Genomic DNA, 25,566 nt, shown 5'->3' with positions numbered 1-25,566 from the left:
TTCTTTAGATCACCTGTGATGTCCATTAGTTCTCAAAGACTATGATGCAAGTAATTTCCCCTCTTGGAACCTTGTTATTAACTGTGCTGTATGAGAAATGAAGTCTCCTACACACCTTGTGCTTACGATTCTCCAAACCATGTTGCCTGCTAGGACTTTGGCCATGAATATAGGACAGCAATACCTGAACATGATTACTGAGATCTCCTTAATAAAGGATAGACTGGGGCCAGCACTGTGGTGCAGTGGTGTAATCCTTTACCTGCAGTGCTGGCACCCCATATGAGCACCAGTTCTAGTCCCCATTTCTCCTTTTCCCATCCAGCTCTCTGCAATAGCCTGGGAAAGCAGTAGAAGCTGTTCCAAGTGCTTTGGTCCCTGCCAAAATGTGGGAGACCTGGAAGCTCCTAGCTCAGATTGGCCCAGCTGCAGACATTGCAGTCATTAGGGGAGTAAATGAGCATATGGAAGACCTTTCTCTCTGTCTCTTCCTCTCACTGTCTGTAAGTACACCTGTCAAATACGTAAATACATTCTATATATATATATATTTACATTTATTTATATATATTTATGTATATAAATATATTCATATATAAAATATATTATGCTTTATCATATATTATATAATATATAATAATTATAAACAGATAATATTATATAATTTATTATAACTATTATATATATCATATATATATATTATTGAGATGACTTCAATAGCCAGAGTGTGGCCAGGTTGAAGCCAGGAGCTCCTCCTCCAATGTGTGTGGCAGCAACCCAGGCACTTGGACCATCTTTCACTGGTTTTTCAATCCATTGGTATGGAGCTGGATCAGAAATAATTATATATTTATATATAAATAAATTCATATATAATATTTATATATAATTATATATTATATATTTATGATAATTATATGTAATTCTATATTATGTATAGAAATATATAATATAATATATATTATAATATATAAATATATATATGATGGATCAAAATGCGGCATTCTCCATTTGGCAGAAGAGACAGGCTCCAATATCTACTGTCTATGTCAGTATGTCAGTATAATGCAGGAGGTAACCCCTCTACCAAATAAGAAAAGCTATTTCAGTTCAGCTGGACATCATTCTGCTGACTGTTGACCTTATTACTGTTAGTCTGGATGCTTTCATTGGTTGCAATCCAGAGACCCAATTTTCCCATAGATATAAACATCAGCAAACATGAAAATTTGGTAAGAAAAGCTTAAACTGAGAGTTATGATTAATAACTATTTTAACAAAATTTCTCAGAACCCATCTAATCCAAACCTTGGACAATTGGGAGCTGTTGTACTTGGCCCACCCATAATTGAAATGGATTCTAAATCCTTCAACTGCAAGGAGAGTATCATAGACATTAATGCTCCAAACGGATCCAGTTCCCTGCTAATGTGTCTGGAAAAGCAGCACAGGGTGACTCAAATATTGGGGCTCCTGCACCCATGTGAGAGACCTGGAAGAAGCCCCTGGCTCCTGATATCAGTCTGGCCTAGCCACAGTCACTGCAGCCATTTGAGGAGCGAACAAACCAGGAGGAAGATCCATCTCTCCCACTCTCTCTTTCTAGTGCTGCCTTTCAAATTCATAAATAGACCTTTAAGAAAGTCGATCACTTCAATAAATTTGTCATTGCTCAGTCATGATTACTTTTACTACCTTAAATTCTTTTTCAAAAGATTTATTTATTGGAAAGGCAGAAAGAGGAGCTGGTGGTTGTGGTGCAGTGGACAAAGTTGCTATCTGTTACATTGGCATCCTCTACGTGCACCAGTTCAAGTACCAGCTATTCCATTTCTGATCCAGCTCCTTAACAATGGACTGAAAAAGCAGGGAAAGTTGGCCCAAGTGCCTGGGATGCTGCCACGCACATCGGAGGAAAAGCTCCTGGCTTCAACCTGGCCACACTCTGGCTATTAAAGTCATCTCAAAAATGAATTAGGTGGTGGAAGATTTCTGTCTCTCCCTCTCTCTGTAACTCTTTCAAATAAGTAATTAAATATTTTAATATGATAAAAAATGGCAGAGAGACACAGAGACAAAGAGAGAAGGAAAGAGAAGCAGAGAGATCTCCCATCTGCTGGTTCACTTTCTATATGGCTACCACTGTGCAAGACCAGGTTTCAAGTCCCCATTGAGGTTACAGTTCTCCAAATTAGATGACAAGAAGGAAAGAATTTGAGCTATTATCCATTGCTTCCCAGGGATATTAACATGAAACTGATTTGGAAGTGGAGTACCCAAAACTCAGATTAGCACTGCAATATATGATGCGGGCATCTGTTGTGATGGTTAACAAATTGGAAAACCTAGAGGAAAAATCAACAGATTCCTGGACATACACAATATACCTAAATTGAGTCATGAAGACACATAGAAAAGCTAAACAAATCAAAAACCAAGACAGAGATTGGATGAGTAATAAAGACCCTCCCAACAAGGAAAAGTCCAGGATCAGACAGCCTCACTATTGAATTCTACAAGTCTTTTAAAGAACTAATGCTTCTCAAACTATTCAACACATTTGAAAGAGAGACAATCCTCTCAAACTCCTTCTATTAATCTGACAATGACTCATTCTATCATTTATTTATACATAATGTTGAGAAAATCAGAAGTATTTGTTAGGACTTCTGCTAAAATGCACTAGATTTATAATTTTTAAATACATCTTTCCTAGATGTAATGCAGTCCTTTGCTACTTTAGAGTATCAGAAATTTAAAATGTTGGACTGGTGCTGTGGTGGAGCAGGTTAACACCCTCGCCTGAAGCTCCAGCATCCCATATGGGGGCCGGTTCAATACTCAGCTGCTCCACTTCTGATCCTGCTCTCTGCTATGGCCTGGCAAAGTAGTAGAAGATGACCCAAGTCCTTGGGCCCCTGTACCGATCTGGGAGACCTGGAACTAGCTCCTGGCTCCTGGCATCGGATCAGCACAGCTATGGCAGTTGCAATCAATTAGGGAGTGAACATCAGATGGAAGACCTCTCTCTTTCTCTCTGGTTCTCCTCTCTGTCTGTAACTCGACTTGTAAATAAATAAATAAATAAATCTTTAAAACAATTAAGAAATTTAAAAAGGGAAAAGTTTTTAAAAAATGTATTTCTTTATTGTGAGGCAGAGTGACAGATATAGAGAGGAAGAGAAAGAGAGGTCTGCTATCCACTGGTTCACCCCTAAATGGCCAGAATGGCTGGAGCTGGGCCGATCTGAAGCCAGGTGCCAGAAGCCAGGAGTCAGCAGCTTCCTCCAGGTCTCTCACATGGGTGCAGGGGCCCAAGCACTCAGGGCATATTCCACTGCATTCCTAGGCCATTAGCAAAGAGCTGGATTGGAAGTGCAGGAGCAGGGACTCAAACTGGTGCCCATGTGGGATGCTGGTGCTGCAGGTGGATGCTTAATCTACTATGCCACAGAGTGGGCCCAGGGAAAGGTTTTAGGAAGACATCTTTCATGTAGACTAGGCTGCAATATTGCAAGGTAAGGTTTAGCTTTTATTTCCACACATCAGTATTCATCTTTTAGCAACTATAAATACTGAATATCATACATATAGACATAAATATAGGTAACTGCAGATTTTGTTGTCATTCTTTCTAATTCTCTTTTAATGTCTGCTAATAGGCCATCTTATGGATTATTATATTGATGTTATCTGTACACAACCATCAGGCATTTCCACTGTTGAATGTGTTTATGTGTACAGGTAATTTTGTTTGTGTGTACATGAATGCACATTAGATGGAGATAGCACTGACAGTAATAATGTGAGAAATCCTAATGCTGATTTCAAACTTTCTATCCTCCGCAGAGATGGCTGTCATTGAAGTAGACCACAGGGCCCCTTTGCTGTTGTGGACTGAAATGTGCCTCCCTAAAACTCAAACACTGAAGTGCTAACCACCAACATAACTCTACCTGAAGAAAGTGCTTTTAAGCAGATCAAATGATAGATGTGTCTGTCACATCAGAGAAGGGCTTCTGGAAAAATCGAGCCTATTAGCACCTTGATCTGATATTTTCAAGCTCTACAACTCTGAGAAGTAAAATTCCATGATTTAAATCATATTCTCTGTGGTATTTTCTTAGCAAATTAATATATCCTCATTTCTGCTAGCATTTTCTGCTGTCATCTAGAAGGTCCTCGTGATTAACAGAGAAATATAGAAAGTAAAAACTATGATTTTAGATTACCAAGCACCTACTAACATAAAAAAGATATCCCAGAAGCAACCTACTACCATCCTCCAGGACCCAGAAAAAAAAAATACAGGAATGAGTCAAGTTGTGGGGCAGTAGAAAAGTGAATAATGAAAGATCACAGCAGAAGTAAATAAGGAAGGGTTTGATGCTGTGGTGTAGTAGGTTAATGCCTTGTCCTGCTGTGCATGTATCCCATATGTTGTTGCTCGAAGACCAGGTTCTCCACTTCCAATCCAGCTCCCTACTAATGCACCTGGGAAATTGGTGGAAGATGGACCATGTTCTTGGGTGCTGGCACCCACATGAGAGACTTGGAAGAAGCATCTGGCCTTTCAAATAAAGAAATCTTAAAAAAAATAGAAGCAGTGTTAGCACTGTTGGAAAAACAGACACATAGTTCAATGGAAAAAATAGGCAGCTGAAATAAACTGACTTTTCTACAGCCAACCCCTATTTAATAAAGGAAAGAAAACAAACAGGAGAAAGAAGAATCCCCTTAGCAAATGGTTTAAAGGAAAGTGATTATCCATATGTAGAAGCCTGAAAAGATACCCCAACACCTCATACACTATGTAAAAGCAACTCAAGGTTAATTAAAAGTCTAAATATAAAACCAAAACCTTGAGAGCTTGTTTTGAGGTTCTAGCAGGGGAGCGCAGCTACTCGTATACCCTTGACCGAAGACCGGTCCTCCTCTAGCGGGGAAGGTCGTCCTCTTCGACCCAGCACGCAGCTTCAGGAGGAACGCACATGGAGTGGTGAGGGAGGAAGGGGACACCCGCCTAGCCAGCCAGATCAGCCGAATCAACCCTGGCGATCAATGGGGTGACAGATGTCGCAGCCAGATCGCCCTCACATCCTGAGTTCATGCCGGAGCTGAGGGAAGGAAGCAATGCCGTCAGATCTGGCCGCTCTGCGGGAGTCTGAGGAACAACTCACACCAGGTGGCCGCCGTTCCGTCGTCATGGGTAAAGGAGACCCCAACAAGCCAAGGGGCAAAATGTCCTCCTATGCCTTCTTCGTGCAGACGTGCCGGGAAGAGCACAAGAAGAAACACCCTGACTCTTCGGTCAATTTCGCAGAATTCTCTAAGAAATGCTCGGAGAGATGGAAGACCATGTCTGCAAAGGAAAAGTCCAAGTTTGAAGATATGGCAAAAAGTGAAAAAGCTCGTTATGACAGGGAGATGAAAAATTACGTTCCTCCCAAGGGTGATAAGAAGGGAAAGAAAAAGGATCCCAATGCTCCTAAAAGACCACCATCTGCCTTCTTTCTCTTTTGCTCTGAACATCGCCCAAAGATCAAAAGTGAACACCCTGGCCTGTCCATTGGGGACACTGCAAAAAAATTGGGTGAGATGCGGTCTGAACACTCAGCCAAAGATAAACAACCATATGAACAGAAAGCAGCTAAGCTAAAGGAGAAATATGAAAAGGATATTGCTGCATACCGTGCCAAGGGCAAAAGTGAAGCGGGAAAGAAGGGCCCTGGTAGGCCCACAGGCTCAAACAAGAAGAATGAACCTGAAGATGTGGAGGAGGAAGAGGAAGAAGAAGAAGATGAAGATGATGAGGAAGAGGATGAAGATGAAGAATAAATGGCTATCCTGTAATGATGAGTGTGGAGTGTGCGTGTGTGCTCAGGCAGTTGTTTTGCTAAGAATGTGAATTCAAGTGCAGCTCAATATTAGCTTCAGTATAAAAAAACTGTACAGATTTTTGTATAGCTGATAAGATTCTTTGTAGAGAAAATACTTTTTTTAAAAAATGCAGGTTGTAGCTTTTTGAGGGGCTACTACATACAGTTAGATTTTAAAGCTTCTGATGTTGAATGTTCCTAAATATTTAATGGTTTCTTTAATTTCTTGACTTGTGTATGGTAGCGCAGCAAAGTTGTAGGAATTAGTATCATTTGTAAATTTGGATTTTTTGTTAGGATGTTGCATTCTGTGTTGTTTTTTTAAAAAAAATTTTGTAATAAAATTATGTATGTTAAAAAAAAACCCAAAACCTAAGTAAACATATGAGAAACTGTAAAACATTAGCAGAGACAACAGTTTGCATAAGATTCCAAAAGCACAAGTAACAAAAATAAAATATACAAATTTGAGCATATCAAATTAAGATACATCTTCACAACAAAGTAATCAACAGAGTGAAGATACAATGGACGGAATGGCAGGAAACATTGAAAACTCTGACTATGACAAAAGATTGATAGCCAGAACATACATATATAGAACTGGAAAAACTCCAAACAAGAAGCAAAATGTACACGTAAGAAATGGGCAATGATCAGAATAGATGTTTCTCAGAAGAAGAAATCTCAATTGTCAAGACATAGATGAACATGCCCAATATCACTAGCCATTAGGGAAATGTAAATCAAAACCAATAGCAGACTCCATCTGTGGGAGAAGACAATGCTTGGGTTTTCATTTGTGCAACAAGTGGGTTTAGAGGACCCTGTTCACCATTAGAGGGCAGAGTCTACATGGAAGTAAAGAATCCTTAATACTTTCCTAATGGGAGAAGAGGAAGCCTGAGACCTCGCAAGCGGGAAGTGGTCCAGAAACTGCTCAGGTGTGGGTGTAGGTGGCTGAGCAACAGGCAGTCCTGCCTTGATTCCCCACAAAGATACAGGGGAAACCCTTCTGGATGGAGCAGGCGTGAATCGGAGGACCTACTGGGAGAACAAGGTCGCCCACCGCGCGGAAGCCAAGTCGCGGGACCCAGACGCAGAAGCCCCAGGGTCTGCGCGACAGTGCTCCAAGGGGAGTGCATGCCACACAGACAACAGCGGGGAGACTTGGGACGCTCAGGGCTCCGAGTCCACACATCGGCGCTGGAAGGGGAGGTGAGCTCAATAACCCGAGACATTGGTGGGGAAACGGGGGTCAGAATCTAGAGGGGGGCCGGAAAGTGCAGCAAACTCACTACCGGAAAGAAGGAAAAAAAAAAGCTTTGGGGTTTCTCTTCCCCCTAACCTTGCAAAGGTTACAAGGCTGCAAGGCTTGAAGAATTCCCAAGAGACAAAGAGCAGGACTCCTCTTTGGATTTACATATCAATGGGGGAGAGTTAAGGAACTGAGTCACTACAATTCAGTAGCCTAGCCAACCCAGTGGGAGTCCAGAGGAGCCAAAGACTGGAAGCTAAATACCATCAATTCTGCACAGCCCTGCCCTGCGGTGTTACTTACCCCCTGAATAAATAAAATAAATAAATAAATAAAAAGAGAGAGATTTACCACGCATAACCTGAGGGTGTCACCTTTGCACACCCTTAACCAGGAAGAACCAGGCAGAGCTCTCAGGCCGCACCCATCTCAAGCCTCCAAGGCTCCTCCAACAGCAGGCAGTCCACTTAACATGGACACAGTATAAAAAAAAAAAAAAAGAAAGAAAAAAAAAACGCACAGTGACGCAAGAAGAATTAACTATGCCGAGTAACAAACACAGAAATAGAGGGAGCAAGATCAACGATGACACTATGATGCCTCCAAATAAGCAAAACACCCCAAGCCAAGAGTATGAAGATGATGAGATAGAAGAAATGCAAGATACGGATTTCAAAAAATTTATGATAAGAACATTTAGAAGTTTTCAAAAGCAAATCCTTGAACTACAGAAATCCTTAATGGACAAGATTGAAAATCTCTCTCGTGAAAATGAAATTTTAAGGAAGAGTCAAAATGAAACTCAGAAACTAGTAGAACAGGAAAGTGTAATAGTCAAGAGAAATCAAAATGAAATGAAGAGCTCAATAGATCAAATGACAAACACATTAGAAAGCCTTAAAAACAGAATGGGTGAAGCAGAAGAGAGAATATCGGACTTAGAAGATAGAGCACAGGAAAACATACAGTCAAACCAAAGAAAAGAAGAGGAAATTAGAAACCTAAAAAATATTGTTGGGAATCTACAGGATACTATTAAAAAAACCAACATTCGAGTTCTAGGAGTTCCTGAAGGCATGGAGAGAGAGAAAGGATTGGAAGGCCTTTTTAGTGAGATACTAGCAGAGAACTTTCCAGGTTTGGAGAAGGACAGAGATATCCTAGTACAGGAAGCTCATAGAACCCCCAATAAACATGACCAAAAGAGATCCTCACCACGACACGTGGTAATTAAACTTACCACAGTGAAACATAAAGAAAAGATCCTAAAATGTGCAAGAGAGAAACGTCAGATTACTCTCAGAGGATCTCCAATCAGACTCACAGCTGACTTCTCATCAGAAACCCTACAAGCTAGGAGGGAATGGCGAGACATAGCATAGGTGCTAAGAGAGAAAAATTGCCAGCCCAGAATATTATATCCTACCAAGCTCTCATTTGTGAATGAAGGTGAAATAAAGACCTTTCATAGCAAACAGAAATTGAAAGACTTTGTGGCCACTCGTCCGGCCCTACAAAAGATACTTAAAGATGTGCTACACTCAGAAACACAGAAACACGGCCATCAATATGAAAGAAGGGAAAGGAAGAACACCTACCAGTAAAAGAGCATGGGAAGCTCAAAGCATATACTAGAAAATATTTCCGGGAAAATGGCAGGGCAAAGTCACTACGTATCAATTGTCACATTGAACATTAACGGTCTGAATTCTTCAGTTAAAAGACACCGTTTGGCTGACTGGCTCACAGAACACAACCCAACTATTTGTTGCCTACAAGAAACACATCTCTCTAACAAAGAGGCATGCAGACTGAAAGTGAAAGGTTGGAAAAAGATATTCCATGCCAACAGAAACCAAAAAAAAAAGCAGGTGTAGCCATATTAATATCAGACAAAATAAACTTTAATACAAAAACTGTTAAGAGAGACAAAGAGGGACACTATATAATGATTAAGGGTTCAATTCAACAGGAAGATGTAACTATTATAAATGTATATGCACCTAATTACAGGGCACTGGTCTATTTAAAAGATATGTTAAGGGACTTAAAGGGAGATTTAGATTCCAATACAATAGTACTGGGGGACTTCAATACTCCACTCTCAGAAATAGACAGATCATCTGGACAGAAGATCAACAAGGAAACAGCAGATTTAATTGACACTATTGTCCAAATGGATCTAACAGATATCTACAGAACTTTCAACCCTACATCTACAGACTTCACATTCTTCTCAGCGGCGCATGGAACCTTCTCTAAGATTGATCACATACTAGGCCATAAAGCAAGTCTCAGCAAATTTAAAAGAATTAGTATCATACCATGCAGCTTCTCAGACCACAGTGGGATGAAGCTGGAAATTAGCAACTCAGGAAACCCCAGAAAGTATGCAAACACATGGAGACTGAACAACATGCTCCTGAATGAACACTGGGTCATTCAAGAAATCAAAAGAGAAATCAAAAACTTTCTGGAAGTAAATGAAGACAACAACACAACATATCAAAACTTATGGGATACAGCAAAAGCAGTATTGAGAGGCAAATTTATAGCAATAGGTGCCTACATCAAGAAATTGGAAAGGTACCAAATAAATGAGCTTTCAGCGCACCTCAAGGACCTAGAAAAACTGCAGCAAACCAAACCCAAATCTAGAAGGAGAAGAGAAATAATTAAAACCAGAGAAGAAATTAACAGGATTGAATCCAAAAAAACATTACAAAAAATCAGCCAAGCGAGAAGCTGGTTTTTTGAAAAAATAAACAAAATTGACACCCCATTGGCCCAACTAACTAAAAAAAAGAAGAGAAAAGACCCAAATCAATAAAATCAGAGATGAAAAAGGAAACGTAACAACAGACACCACAGAAATAAAAAAGAATCATCAGAAATTACTACAAGGACCTGTATGCCAGCAAACAGGAAAACCTATCAGAAATGGATAGATTCCTGGACACATGCAATCTACCAAAATTGAACCATGAAGACATCGAAAACCTAAATAGACCCATAACTGAAACAGAAATTGAAACAGTAATAAAGGCCCTCCCAACAAAGAAAAGCCCAGGACCAGATGGATTCACTGCTGAATTCTACCAGACATTTAAAGAAGAACTAATCCCATTTCTTCTCAAACTATTCAGAATAATCGAAGAAGAGGGAATCCTCCCAAATTCTTTCTATGAAGCCAGCATCACCTTAATCCCTAAGGCAGAGAAAGATGCAGCACTGAAAGAGAATTACAGACCAATATCCCTGATGAACATAGATGCAAAATTCCTCAATAAAATTCTGGCCAATAGAATACAACAACACATCAGGAAAATCATCCACCCAGACCAAGTGGGATTCATCCCTGGCATGCAGGGATGGTTCAACATTCGCAAATCAATCAATGTGATTCACCACATTAACAGACTGCAGAAGAAAAACCATATGGTTATCTCAATTGATGCAGAGAAAGCATTTGATAAAATTCAACACCCTTTCATGATGAAAACTCTAATCAAATTGGGTATAGAAGGAACATTCCTCAATATAATCAAAGCAATTTATAAAAAACCCACAGCCAGCATCCTATTGAATGGGGAAAAGTTGGAAGCATTTCCACTGAAATCTGGCACCAGGCAGGGATGCCCACTCTCACCACTGCTATTTAACATAGTTCTGGAAGTTTTAGCCAGAGCCATCAGACAAGAAAAAGAAATCAAAGGAATACAAATCAAGAAGGAAGAAGTCAAACTATCCCTCTTTGCAGACGACATGATTCTGTACTTAAAGGATCCAAAGAACTCTACTAAGAGACTATTGGAACTCATAGAGGAGTTTGGCAAAGTGGCAGGATATAAAATCAATGCACAAAAATCAACAGCCTTTGTATACACAAGTAATGCCATGACTGAGAAAGGACTGCTAAGATCAATCCCATTCACAATAGCTACAAAAACAATCAAATACCTTGGAATAAACTTAACCAAGGACGTTAAAGATCTCTACGATGAAAATTACAAAACCTTAAAGAAAGAAATAGAAGAGGATACCAAAAAATGGAAAAATCTTCCATGCTCATGGATTGGAAGAATCAACATCATCAAAATGTCCATTCTCCCAAAAGCAATTTATACATTCAATGCAATCCCAATCAAGATACCAAAGACATTCTTCGCAGATCTAGAAAAAATGATGCTGAAATTCATATGGAGGCACAAGAGACCTCAAATAGCTAAAGCAATCTTGTACAACAAAAACAAAGCCGGAGGCATCACAATACCAGACTTCAGGACATACTACAGGGCAGTTGTAATCAAAACAGCATGGTACTGGTACAGAAACAGATGGATAGACCAATGGAACAGAATTGAAACACCAGAAATCAATCCAAACACCTACAGCCAACTTATATTTGATCAAGGATCTAAAACTAATTCCTGGAGCAAGGACAGTCTATTCAATAAATGGTGCTGGGAAAACTGGATTTCCACGTGCAGAAGCATGAAGCAAGACCCCTACCTTACACCTTACACAAAAATCCACTCAACGTGGATTAAAGACCTAAATCTACGTCCTGACACCATTAAGTTATTAGAGAACATTGGAGAAACCCTTCAAGATATTGGCACAGGCAAAGAATTTCTGGAAAAGACCCGGGAGGCACAGACAGTCAAAGCCAAAATCAACTATTGGGATTGCATCAAATTGAGAAGTTTCTGTACTGCAAAAGAAACAGTCAGGAGAGTGAAGAGACAACCGACAGAATGGGAAAAAATATTTGCAAACTATGCAACAGATAAAGGGTTAATAACCAGAATCTACAAAGAGATCAAGAAACTCCACAAAAACAAAACCAACAACCCACTTAAGAGATGGGCCAAGAACCTCAATAGACATTTTTCAAAAGAGGAAATCCAAATGGCCAACAGGCACATGAAAAAATGTTCAAGGTCACTAGCAATCAGGGAAATGCAAATCAAAAGCACAATGAGGTTTCACCTCACCCCGGTTAGAATGGCTCACATACAGAAATCTACCAACAGCAGATGCTGGCGAGGATGTGGGGAAAAAGGGACACTAACCCACTGTTGGTGGGAATGCAAACTGGTCAAGCCACAATGGAAATCAGTCTGGAGATTCCTCAGAAACCGTTCGACCCAGCCATCCCACTCCTTGGAATTTACCCAAAGGAGTTTAAATTGATAAACAAAAAAGCGGTCTGCACCCTAATGTTTATTGCAGCACAATTCACAATAGCCAAGACCTGGAACCAACCTAAATGCCCATCAATGGTAGACTGGATAAAGAAATTATGGGATATGTATTCTTTAGAATACTATACCGCAGTAAGAAACAACGAAATCCAGTCATTTGCAACAAAATGGAGGAATCTGGAACACATCATGCTGAGTGAAGTAAGCCAGTCCCAAAGGGACAAATACCATATGTTCTCCCTGATCAGTGACAACTGACTGAACACCAAAAAGGAAACCTCCTGAAGTGAAATGGACACTATGAGAAATGGTGACTTGATCAGCATAGCCCTGACTGCTAATGGACAACTTAATACATTATCCCTCATAGTATTTTTTTTTGTCTGTTCTACTTAATATGACTGGTTTAATTCTGTAATTATCACACAGTTATTCTTAAGTGTTGAAAATTAACTGAAATGTGATCCCTGTTAAACATAAGAGTGGGAATAAGAGAGGGAAGAGATGTATAATTTGGGGCATGCTCGGGCTGACTTGCCCCAATTGGTAGAGTTGGAAACATACCAGGGGATTCCAATTCAATCCCATCAAGGTGGCATGTGCCAATGCCATCTCACTATTCCAAGTGATCAATTTCAGTTCACAATTGATCATAATGAAAGGACTAAGAGTCAAAGGGAGCACATAAACAAGTCTAGTATCTGCTAACACTAACCGATAGAATAAATAAAGGGGAGAGTGATCTAACATGGGAAGTGAGATACTCAGCAGACTCATAGAATGGCGATGTCCTAAATAGCACTCTGGCCTCAGAATCAGCCCTAAAGGCACTCGCATCTGGCTGAAAAGCCCATGAGAGTATTTCAGGCATGGAAAGCCAAGACACTCTGGCAAAAAGATCTCTGTGAGTGAGATCCCAGTGGAAAGAACAGGTCTTCAAAGAGGGAGGTGCCTTTCTCTGAAGGGAGGAGAGAACCTCCACTTTGACTATGACCTTGTCTTGTCTAAACAAGATAAGAGTCGGAGAACTCAAGGGGCTTCCATAACCTTGGAAACTCATGACTGGTGCAAAGGGAGATTACTGATGCCATAAACAGGAGTGTCAATTTGTAAAGTCAACAACAGGAGTCACTGTGCACTTACTCCTCATGTAGGATCTCTGTCCTTAATGTGCTGTACACTGAGGCTTAATGCTATAACGACTACTCAAACAGTATATTTCACTTTGTGTTTCTATGGGGGTGCAAACGATTGAAATCTTTACTTAATGTACACTAAACTGATCTTCTGTAAAAAAAAAAAAAAGAAATTATCAATTCCCAACTTGACTCTCACTGGGATTAAACATGACAATAGGTCTGATCTGATTTCATCATCATTTAAAAAAAAATCATCTATTATTTTTCACTTTATGTTTCTGTGTGGGAACAAACTGTTGAAATCCTTACTTAAGGTATACTAAGCTGATCTTCTGTATATTAAGATAATCAAAAATGAATCTTGATGTGAATGGAAGGGGAGAGGGAGTGGGAAAGGGGAGGGTTGTGGGTGGGAGGGACGGTATGGGGGGGAAAGCCATTGTAACCCATGAGTCGTACTTTGGAAATTTATATTCATTAAATAAAAGATAAAAAAAAGAAAATAAAAAAAATAAAAAAATACTTTCCTAATGGGCTTGTTGAATTCTTGACTAGTGCCTATTACCTTTGCCACAACGTTTCCAGTCTCACTACTTTCCTTCTTCTTCCTCTTCTCTATAGCTTGCAAAAACAGTATATCTTCTATATACGGAGGATACTTTTGTTTTGTTTTATTCCTTCTGTCTCATGATGTTCCTCTAAGAAATCACAACCCTCCAAATATTCATTCATTTATGCAGTCTGCAGTTTTCATGGGCTACTACATGGCAAAGTACTAGGTTAAAGGAAAGGTATAGGTCAGGAACTGAGCAAAGTTCACAATGATGTAGTATTATCTGGGGAAATGAACCTGATGGAAGACATATCTCTCTCTCTCTCTCTCTCTCTCTCTCTCTGTCTCTCCTTCTCTCTCTGTGTAGCTCTGATTTTCAAATAAATAAATAAATCTTTAAAAACTAACTAAATAAATATACTAATAACCTGGTGGCAACACCTTTCTATAAGAACATGTGAAGCACTCAAACACAGTTTGTCCCAGAAAGTCAGCCATAGTTTTCAAGGGCACATCTTCTACTCCATCTGTGGACATCTCTGAGTGGAGTAAGGGGCACTTATTTCTTCCCCTCTTCTTCCTTACCACTCTCACAGTTATAACTTCTATTGATGCTTCCACAGAGCAGTCTTTATGAAATTGTAGAACTAATATCCTCCCATTTTAAAAATGTCATGGGTTTAACCACAGAACCCAAAATAAGACAATTAACTGACCTTCTTAATTACACAGTGTGGAATGTAAGATTCTCAGTGGATCACTGGGTAACTGTAAAGTACTGGGCAGAGAAAAAGATGTTACTTATCTGTATTTATGATGTTGTAATTCTCCACTTTATGCAAACTCAGATTAAAAGGGCTCCAGTTAGTGGGCAACACTGTTGCATAGTGGGTAAAGCTACTGCCTGCAGTGTCAGCATCCTATATGGGTGCTGGTTGGGATCCTGGCTGCTGCACTTCCCATCCAGCTCTCTGCTGTGGCCTGGGAAAACAGTAGAAGATGGCCCAAATCCCTCATCTCCTGCACCCACCTATGAGACCTGGACAAAGCTCCTGGCTTCTGGTTTTGGATCCAAACAGCTCCAACCATTGATTTCTGTTTCTACCACTCTGTAACTCTGCCTTTCAAATAAATAAATAATTATTTTAAAAAACAGCTTCATCCCAGAAGAAGCTCCTGGCTTCAGACTGGCACAGCTCCAGCTGTTGCTGCCAATTGGGGAGTGAACCATCGGACAGAAGACGTCTCTCTCTCTTTCTCTCTCTCTCCTCTCTCTGTGTAACTCTTTCAAATGAATAAATAAATCTTTAAAAAAGTAGCTCCAGTTATTGACAACACAGTAGACTTGCATTAATTTTAGTTCCCTTCTCACTTTGCAAAAGGATCAGCGTCAGGTCAAAACAGTTGACAGCCTTGCTAACAGGAGAAGAAATAGCTGAAGACAGAAAATGAAAAGCAGCCAAATAAATCATCAAAGAAAGAGAAGTGGACCCCATCCAACACAAACCTTTAAAAGTGGATGCTCACAATTAACGAGTGAAACAGCTGCCCACTGAAATCTTATCTAGGGAGGGAAGATGTCCTAAGTTCTGCTTCTGTAAACTCCAGTCATAAATCTATCCTAATAAATCTGTCCCCGGCATCTCTTTTACAAACATACTGGACCCACTGACCATTGGAAATTGTGGACCTAAGTCATGAAGGCTGCCATTTAAACCCACCAATGCTGTAACAGCTAAGAAACTTGAATTTGATGCACAATTCTCAGGAAATCATTCCAGCTGAGCCTAGGGCCATTAATAGAAACTCCTTGGATCCTCCACTGTCTCTGTGCCTGTTTGAAAGAAGGGAGTTTTCCCACCCCAGGTTTCTGGAACAGCTTCAAATTCCACATTGGAAAAGTCTGATAATTAATACTTGAGAGGGATCAATGCACACTTCACACTGCTCCCCACCAGGAAGATGAGGTGCAGGATGAGAGCAGTGGGGCAGAACCTAGTCAGATCCTCCTGCCCACCCCTCTGCTGCCCCAGGCTCCCTGCTGAAGGCCACCCAGACCCACCCTGCAGGAACCAGTCCAGTAAACATCAAGAGGCCTGGCCAGACTGCATTCTGAGACCACCCACAGTGGGAACCCAGCTTATTTAACTGTGGAGAGCTGGAGTCTTTCTGCCTTCCTTCCCTGCGTGTGCATGTTCCCAGAATGCTGCCCCCTCTCTCCTGTAACCACTAAATAAAGCGCATTAGGGACAGTTTGGGTGAGGTCCTGCAGGAGAGATTCCAGGCACTGGGAGCCTGGGAAGTGGAGGTGGGAGACAGAACAGCCCGGGTCCCAGTCCTGACCTCGGGGGAAGCTGCCATGATCTATGGCTCCCTGGCACCCACCCTTCTCCCACACATGTCCTGCCCCTTCCTGCATGCCAAACCTGCAGCAGAAAGTCCCTGGAGGAGGTACCCTTTCTTCTGGACACACGGGGAGCGATTCGGGGAGTGGCGGGAAGAGACTCCCTGGTAAGTGGGACCCACAGGTGAATGATGAAGAGGGAAGATGCAGCAGGAGGCAGGCTCGGGGTGAGCACTTGGAAACTCCCTGGGATCGCACGTGCAGAGCAGGAGATGCAGTAAATGCCAGAGAAGGAGAAGCACAGCCCCCAGGGCTGACCCTGATCAGGGAATGAACTCCCTCTGTTCCAACTCAGGCCCCAGGGAATGGCAGCAGCATGCACATGTGCACAGGCATTCAGAAGGCATAATACATCTGAGCTCCTGGGAACTCTGGGAAATGGAGTCCAGGCTGCAGCATCCCTAGAGACACCAGCTGGCCCTCCCAAAGGCTGTAGTCAGGGGTGGGTGCCCACAACCAGAGGGCCTTTGCTTTTATTCAGTCCCTCCTTCCTTTCCTTCCCCCCACCAAAATCTCAGGGATCAGTTGCTTTCTTCCTTTCCTGAATCAAATCTGAAAGAGTGACACTCACTGCTGCTAACTGACCCCAAATCCTGGCTCCCTCATAACCTCTGTCTCTTCCAGAAAAATCTTATTTACTACTTTGGCCCTAGAAATCATAAATGACTATGATAGAATGTAGCTTTTAACAGAGGTGTAGAAGGCATGGTTTAATATCCAGTTTTGAGAATACAATTTTCATTTGTGTTTTATTGATGTTTATAGTTCTTTTAAGATTTATTGATTTATTTGGAAGTCAGAGTTACAGAGAAGGAGAGGCAGAGACAGAGAGAGAGAGAGAGGTTTACCATCTGCTGGTTCACTCCCCAATTGGCAGCAGCAGCACAGCACCGACCCCTTATAGTTCTTTTCAAATCATTTTAAACTGTCTTTTTATTCATCTAGTACAGAGACAGAAGAATGGACACAGAGCTAACATAGCTGCGTATTCAAAGAGACAGGTTAAGGGTTTAAATGCCTTATATCATAGCATTTATACCTTAGATTAATTCTGGGGACAGTATTATCTGGAGTTTACAAAATAGAAACTGAATGGAAAGAGCTTAGAAAAGCATGGTGTTTTTTAATATCATAAAAAAGTCTAAGTTAAAGGCCAATCAAGGGGCCAGCACTGTGGCATAGCATGTAAAGCATTGACATTCCATATGGGTGGAGGTTGAACCCGGCTACTCTGCTTTCGATCCAACTCTCTGCTATGGCCAGGGAAAGCGGTGGAAGATGGCCCAAGTCCTTGGGCAGCTGCATCTGTGTGGGAGACCCAGAAGAAGCTCCTGACTGCTGGCATTGGAGCTGTACAGCTCCAGCCATTGTGACCAATTGGTGAGTGAACCAAAAGATGGAAGATGCTTCTCTCTCTCTCTCTCTCTCTCTCTCTCCCCTTCCTCTCTGTGTAACTGTGACTTTCAAATAAATAAATAACTGTTTTTTAGAATGTCAATCAATATATAATACTAGCTTAAAGATATTTCTTTTGTCTTGTGTCTCAGTTTTTAAAATCTGATTTATCAAATGGAAAAATGTGAGAGAGATGAAGAGTACCTACAAAAATAATTTACTGTAATTATTTACTGTAATAATTTACTGTAATGATGTACTGTAATTTATGGTAATAATGTACTGTAAAGAACCACATAGGATTATAACTTGTCTAGAAAACAAAGGAGATTCAAAGTTGCTATTTTTCATGGTTATTTGTTCTTATTTTTAATATCAAGATAGTATATAAATATTATGCACTCCTAGGTATTTGTGTGTTGTTTGATATGTTTTATTTTTTAATCAGAAATTCAAAGAGATAACTGGGTAACATGGAGTTCTGTGTTTCTGATTACTTCTCTCAATTAGAGATCATGGGATTAGAGTTAGTGCTAGATTAAGAATGCTTCAATCTTTATCCACTGACTTCACCCCAGCATTTACTATGTTAAACAATATTCTTTGGGTAGATGGCTCTTTCTTGCCAGACTGTAAACTTCATGGGGTCTAGAAACATATTTGCTTTGACACTAAAACTCAGCATCTTGACAGTCAGTCTTTTAGTTGAATAAATACATGATATACAAAATAAATATTTCTGCCCCTCAAGAACTGCCTAAGAGAGAAGAAAATAGAAATCAATTTGATGACTCTCAGTATTAGGTGAATATATAATTTGTCATTCTGACATAAGCCTTGTCATAAAAAGGGCATATGAATAATCACACAGAGTTGAAGTGTATGAACACCTAGGGCCAAGTGGATTAAAAGTTCAGCCTAGCTATGTAAGGCATTCCATGTCAATAGGAGAGGAAGGAGGAAGAGGGGAGGGAGTGTAGGTGGGAAGGTGGTTACGGTGGGAAGAATCACCATGCTCATTACTTAGCAGCAAAGAGAGAATCTGTGATCATTTGTTGCTTAAGAAAGGGTGATAGGCATTATTTAATTATAATGCAGGCATCAGTGTTCTTCTGTCTCTGAAATAGGAAGTCTATAACTCAGAATTCCTTGCTGTTTCATCAAAAACAATTCAAAACAAAAACCTAATTAAGCATAAGTGGAAGTTACGCATTAGAAGTCTATTCCAATCTCTAGGAGGTTCAGGGGTTGGAAAATTCATCTAAAATCTTGCTGAAAAATGTCCCACACATTTTCCATGAACACTACCCTTAAGCATAAGCTTTTTTTAAAAAAAAAGATTTATTTATTTGAAAGTCAGAATTACAGAGAGAGGAGAGGCAGAGAGAGAGAGAGAGAGAGAGAGAGAGAATCGTCCATCTGCTGGTTTACTCCCCAATTGGATGCAATGGCCAGAGCAGAGCTGATCCAAAGCCAGGAGCTAGGAGCTTCTTCCAGGTCTCCCATGTGGGTTCAGGGGTCCAAGGACATGGGCCATTTTCTACTGCTTTCTCAGGCCACAGCACACCTGGATTGGAAGTGGAGCAGGCTGGACTCCAACCGGTGACCATATGGGATGCTGGCACTGCAGGAGGCAGCCTCACCTGCTATACCACAGCACCAGCCCCCATAAGCCCTATCTTCTGCAGAACCAGCACCCCAGACACCAGCCACCACATGGCATCCCATGGCACATTCAACCCTGGCAATGTTCTGCAGCTCTTGCTCCTCTCCACTTTCACTGGAAGAATCTGTAACTCCTTGTTTTCATGCAAGTAATTCTGATTCAGATGATGCCCCTGACACATTTGGCTGGCAAGTGCCATGGCATGTGTCCACGGCCTAGCTAAATGCAAAGCTGGAACATTTCACTGCCATGGTGAGACACGGACTCCATCTAATGAAGTAGGGGATTTTTCAGGGAGTCTAGAGAATCAAATATGACAAAATGACAAATCTTAACCAAAGAGTGCCGTGGTACAGATGAAGAGAACCCAAAACGTATTTTTCTATCTTTTCTTTTCTGAGTTAAGTGCCTAAAAACAAAGCCAATGAGGGTTAAACAGACCCATTCTGAAAATTCCTTAACATCTTCATTTTCATCCAAATTAATATATTACTTGAAGGAAATAAATTTTACATAAATGAAAATGCAGCACCACAGACAATTGTACAGAACATAGCCCTTCAGTTAGCTTCAAACCATCTGGGTGCATTAATGTGTTCTTCCAGAACCCAAGCTGCAGTACAATAGAACCACAGCCTCTGACATTCCTCCTCCACCCTGATGGATCTTGGGTTTTCCTCCCACCTCCCCTCTCCTGTGAATACATCAGTAGCAGGACAAATGGAATCCAAAGATACGATGATGTTATTTAACATGGAATAAACATAGTGTTTTAGTCAGTACAATCCTCAATACTACAATAATAATTCCGAGTTCACTGATTATGAAAGTAAGTATATGAAATCTATTCCTAAGTAATCACACCATCGAGAGCTGAATGTAGACTTTCAGAGGGAAAGAAACAGAGAATTGTGTAGAGATGTGTATCTCTATAATACAGATCTACCGCTGTACTTTATAGACAGTACACCATGTTTGTATTTTCTTGTTTTTTGTGGTTTTTTTTTTTTTTTGCAGTCTGGAATAGTTTATTACATCCAGCTTGTCACTTTGGAAATTTTATGATTAGACACTAATATACAACAAATTTTGAATCCTTACAGACAATATAGAGCACCCTAGGCCCTCCCAAGGGCAGAAAACAGACCAAGAGCTCATAGACTAGCTGCAACTGCAAGAAGCAGATGAAGATAACGTCAGAAAGATACATATTCCTGCAGTGTGGCTGCTGAGCAGTTCTGCCCTTATGGATCTCATCTCTGTTTCAGATCATTAAAGAAAGTTACATGCTTTCTGACATTTCTAAAGATTTCAATAATGAGAATCTAATATATGTTCACTATGCTAAGAGCTTCAGAACAGCTCAAAGATGTGGGCCATCTATTGCTTTCCCAGGCCATAGCAGAGAGCTGGATCAGAAGAGGAGCAGCTGGGACTAGAACCGGAGCCCATATGGGATGCTGGCACTTGAGACCAGTGCTTTAACCTGCTGTGCCACAGCACTGGCCACAACGTAGTATTTCTAATAGAAGAGATGGTTAAGTCATTAACTCCTCTAAAATACAAGTTAAGTATTAGTTTTGAAACTCTGATTCATTCATGAGAAAAACAAAAGGTTAATTTTCACTCTTTGCTTCTGGGTATGTAAATTTTCTTCTAAGAAATTAATCATGACTTTTACATTTCAGACCCTATTATGAGTAAGTAGAGAATATTGTGGGGTCATACGCTCATTCTATCAAAGGAACATTTCTCCAATTAAAGAAAACATTATGGGCATCCCATATGGGCACTGGTTTGAGTCCTTGCTGCTCCACTTCTGATCTAGCTCCTGGCTATGTCCTGAGAAAGCAGTAGAAAATGTCCCAAGTGCTTGCGCCCATGCACATGCATGGGAGAACTTGAAGCTTTTAGCTCCTGGCTTCAGATCAGCGCAGCTCCAGCCATTGCAACCAGCTGGGGAGTAAACCATCAGATGGAAGACCTCTCTCTCTCTCTCTCTCTGTGTGTGTGTGTGTGTGTGGGTGGGTGTTTGTAACTCTTTCAAATAAATAAACAAATCTTTAAAAAAAAAAAGCCAGGGGTCAGGGAAATTTCATCGAGGTCTCTCGCTTGGGTGCAAGACTCAAGGATTTCTACCATATTCTACTGTTTTCCCAGTATGTTTTCAGAGACCTGCATCAGAAGTAGAACATGCAATGGTGCCCATAGAGGATGCTAGTGCTGCAGGTGTTGCTATAACCCATTTTGCCACAGTGCTGGCCCTGTAACAATTTTTAATTCCTAGGAATTAACAGGGAAGAAAGAAGTATGGCAGGATACCTTTTTTAAAAAAAAATATTTTATTCATTTGAAAAAGTTATATGGAGAGGTAGAGAGTGAGCTGATCAGAAGCCAGGAGCCAGGAGCTTTTTCTGGGTCTCCACATGAGCAAAAGGGCCCAAGGACTCGGGCCATCCTATAATGTTTTCCCAGGTGCATTAGCAGGAGGCTGGACTGGAAGTGGAGCAGCTGGGACTCTACCAGCACTCATATGGGATGCCTGTATTTCAGGCCAGGGCTTTAACCTGATGTGCCATAGTGCTGGCTCCAACAGGTGACCTTTTACGCTCAATAATCTCTTCTTACTATTGGCAGCAGTTTGTAATTTTTTGTTTATTTGCCTTCTTCTTAATCTATATTTTTAAAAAAATTACAAAAAGTTCCAGCACCCTGAGAACCTCCATCACAAGGGCATACAATCAGATGTTTGTCCAGAAAAGGGTGGTGTAGATGCAACGTGGAAAATGCAAGGTGAGTTGATTCATCTTTCTCAGGCTGTGGTTTCCATGGGCAACTTTTACAACCAACTGCCTTATTTGTTCCTCTTCCACAGAGTGGAAAACACGTTAAGTCATCCTATTTAGCCAAAAGCCAGTGGCAGCACTTCAATATGTCATCAATCCAGGGCCAGCGTTGTGGCACAAAGGAGTAAGTTGCCAACTGCAACAGCAGCATGCCTTATGGCACTGCTTTGAGACTCACCTCCTTCACTTCTCGTCCAGCTCTTTGCTTGGGAAAGCAGCAAAGATTGCCCAAGTGTTTGGGTTCCTGCACCCCCATGGGGGACTGGGGCAGACTTCCAGGGTCCTGGCTTCGGCCTGGCTCAGCCCCAGCTATTGTGGCCATCTGGAAGTGAGCCAGCAGATGAAAGATAGATCTCTCTCTCTCTCTCTCTCTCTTCCTTTTACCTAAACATACATTACATACATAAATGAAGATGCATCAATGTAGCAACTTTTTGAGGAAAAGTCTTCTGATTATTGCAGGTACTGTCTCAATGCATAAAAATATTCAGACACAAAAATTATAAACTGATTTATATTTATATTTCTCAACCACATACTTTTCAGAAAAAATTGTCTGCCACTCAGCATCAGGTATCAGTCTGAAAGCATTCATTAAAAAATCAAGTAATTTAACTAAACACAAAAACCTCTAGTATAGGCTGCATATAAACCAGTGGCTTCCATGGGTATACACAGATTGATTTTTGTTAATTTACAGGGATCACTGCACTTCCCTGGCACGGAGCTGTCTGAAGAGTTTAAACACTGATGGGTGTGGCATTATTTCTGATATTTGCTTATTATCCAGAGTGCATTTATTCAATATCTATCATGAACTCCACACTCTATAAATCTATTTCAAATATGTTGATATTTAATGGTACTTACACACTTAAAAACTGAGCTAATCCTCCTAACTTCTCTCTGGAATAGCTATGCCTTTGACATTGCCTTTTTTCACACATATGGAAATGCATATATGCTTCTGTATGGTACTTCAGAATTTATAAAAGGCTTTTCAGGTAAAATTTACATAACATCATGTGAAAGTGGCCAAAGGACACAGTCTTCTCATTACAGAGGGGAGAGGTATGAAGTCACTCTCTGAACAGTTACTCAGATTCTGTCAATCAGGTTCAGAACCTTATTAGGTATCAGATACACATCTAGATTTTTTCCCTACTGTCTCTTTGTCAGAATTCCCAGCTTATGAGTGAACTTCAGTCTGAATGAATGCTAATATTCAAGGTTCTAAGTGAAAAAATTACTGAGGTTTGTATTGGTGAGGAAAGCATGTATCTAAATGTTACTTGTATTTAATAATAAGTATTGAATCATGAAACTGAATATAAGATTATGCAAATTTTTAAGATGAAGAGCATATATTTAAAACCACATTCTTACATTTTGCAAACGTGTTGAAACAGCTTACTGGAGCATGTGTTTGGCATAGTGGTAAAGCCTTCCACATCCCAGTCAGAATTCTCAGGGCTCAAGCCCTAGCCCTGCTTCTGCTTCTGGCTTCCTGCTAACAGAACCCTGGGAGGCAGCAGCTGATGGCTCAAGTACTTGAGTCCCTGCCACCTGTGTGGGAGACCCACACTGAGTTCCTGGCTTCAGCCTGACCCAGCTCTGGTTGGTGCAGACATTTGAGGAATGAGCAATAAATGGAAGGGCTCTCTCTGCCTTGCAAATAAACAAAAATAACTATACAGACATTTCCTTAAGGTGTCTTGCTCACTTTTAAATGATTTCCCTTTTCACAGTAAAATGCCTTACTGTCCTCTTTAGTTACAATGCATGTTTTGCTCTCCATGTCCACTCCTGAGCTCCAAGTACTGGCAGCTCACCCTAGCAAACTGACTGGTTCCAATGTTCAAGTACTCATCTCCCATTCTCTTTTGGTGGGTCTACTGGAAAGAAAGGAGAGTATCTACAGTAGTTAATATCTTACTGTTGCTCTTGCTGTCCACCTGCAGGCCTGAAGGATGATCAGCTGAATACACACTGTGATGTTCTGGACGTAGTTTCCAAACTTCAGTCACTTTGCAGTGGAGGGACTCTGTCCTCGTCAATCACTTGAAAGCCTGCAGGAGTAGGGAGAAGCTGTGTTTGAAGAATTCACAAATACAGTGCATTGAAGCCAACCACTACCACCCCCACCACACCCCTACTTCAGGTTCTGGAAAATCCCAAACCAGGAGTTTGGGACCAGCAGTGGTTCAGGAGGTGACCTCAACTCCTTACTCTGAACAGCTCCAAAGTGCCTGGTGCACCCAGCGGGAGCTCAGCGCCTCGACCTCCCACCCTCCTGCCCTTGCCACCAGGACGCCCAGCTCCCAGAGCCTCCAGGAGGCCTGCAGCAGACCAGCAGGTCCAGGCGCGCTGGGTTGTGCATCCAGAGCAAACCCAAAATACAGGCCCAGCTCAAGTGTCACCTCCCCACAAAGTCTCTGTATCCTACTCCCTCCCGGAAGGCTGCGGGCCAGCACTCAGAACTGGGAGTCGCGGCATTTGGGGTTCACCCATGCTCCCATGAAGGAAGATGCCCCCATGGGAACCCCGCTCCACCTGTGGGCAGGGCTGGGGAAGGAGGGCTGAGTAAGCCTCCACCCTAGGACTGCAGCCTGGGAAAGTCCAGGGCCCCAGCGCCCTTGCCAGGCATGGGGTCTCACTAAGTGTGCTCTGAGCCAGGGCCTCAGCCATCAGCAGCTCTCTTGCTTCCAGAATCTGCTGCAGGACAGCTCAGGCTCCACCCAGCGGGGAACCTCGGGCCAATCCTTCCTGCCCTGGGGCAGGACCAGTGCTGCCAGACCCGCCCCATGTAGGCTGGCTATAAAGGCGGTGGTCATTGTTGGGCAGCTGGTAGTTGCCACCTCTCCCGCTGGCCCTGCTGGCTGAGGCTTGCAGCACGTGCTGCGCTTGGGGAAGTAATGAAGGCCAAGTCTCATCAGGAAAACCAAGTGCGCGGTGCTGATTTACTCACTGACACAGCATCTGTGTGGTCTGTATGGGCAGACAGGGGGAAGGGTTTCGTAGGAGGGCGCTGTTGGCACACTGGGCCTCATGCAGCTGCCTGCTATAGGCATCCAGGGCAGCAGAATCCTGCAGGGTCCCTAGAGTCCTGGCCATGCTGTGCCTTCCATCATCCACCCTCCTGCACTGATGCTGGGGGAAGTGCTTCTGCGGTTGATATCTCATTTGAATCCATGGTCATTTTCTCATGATGGGCTGATC

General features: G+C 41.6%; 1 pseudogene; it reads left to right on the top strand.

Moving 5' to 3' along the window:
- The first annotated feature begins 5,188 nt into the window (after window positions 1-5,188).
- On the top strand, window positions 5,189-6,119 carry LOC138848352 (high mobility group protein B2 pseudogene; annotated as a pseudogene).
- The last annotated feature ends 19,447 nt before the right edge of the window (window positions 6,120-25,566 follow it).

The sequence above is a fragment of the Oryctolagus cuniculus genome, unplaced genomic scaffold (genome assembly GCF_964237555.1).
Source record: "Oryctolagus cuniculus unplaced genomic scaffold, mOryCun1.1 SCAFFOLD_156, whole genome shotgun sequence".
Classification (NCBI taxonomy): Eukaryota; Metazoa; Chordata; class Mammalia; order Lagomorpha; family Leporidae; genus Oryctolagus; species Oryctolagus cuniculus.
Note: the sequence above shows the minus strand (reverse complement) of the source record. Positions and strands in the feature narration are given on the sequence as shown.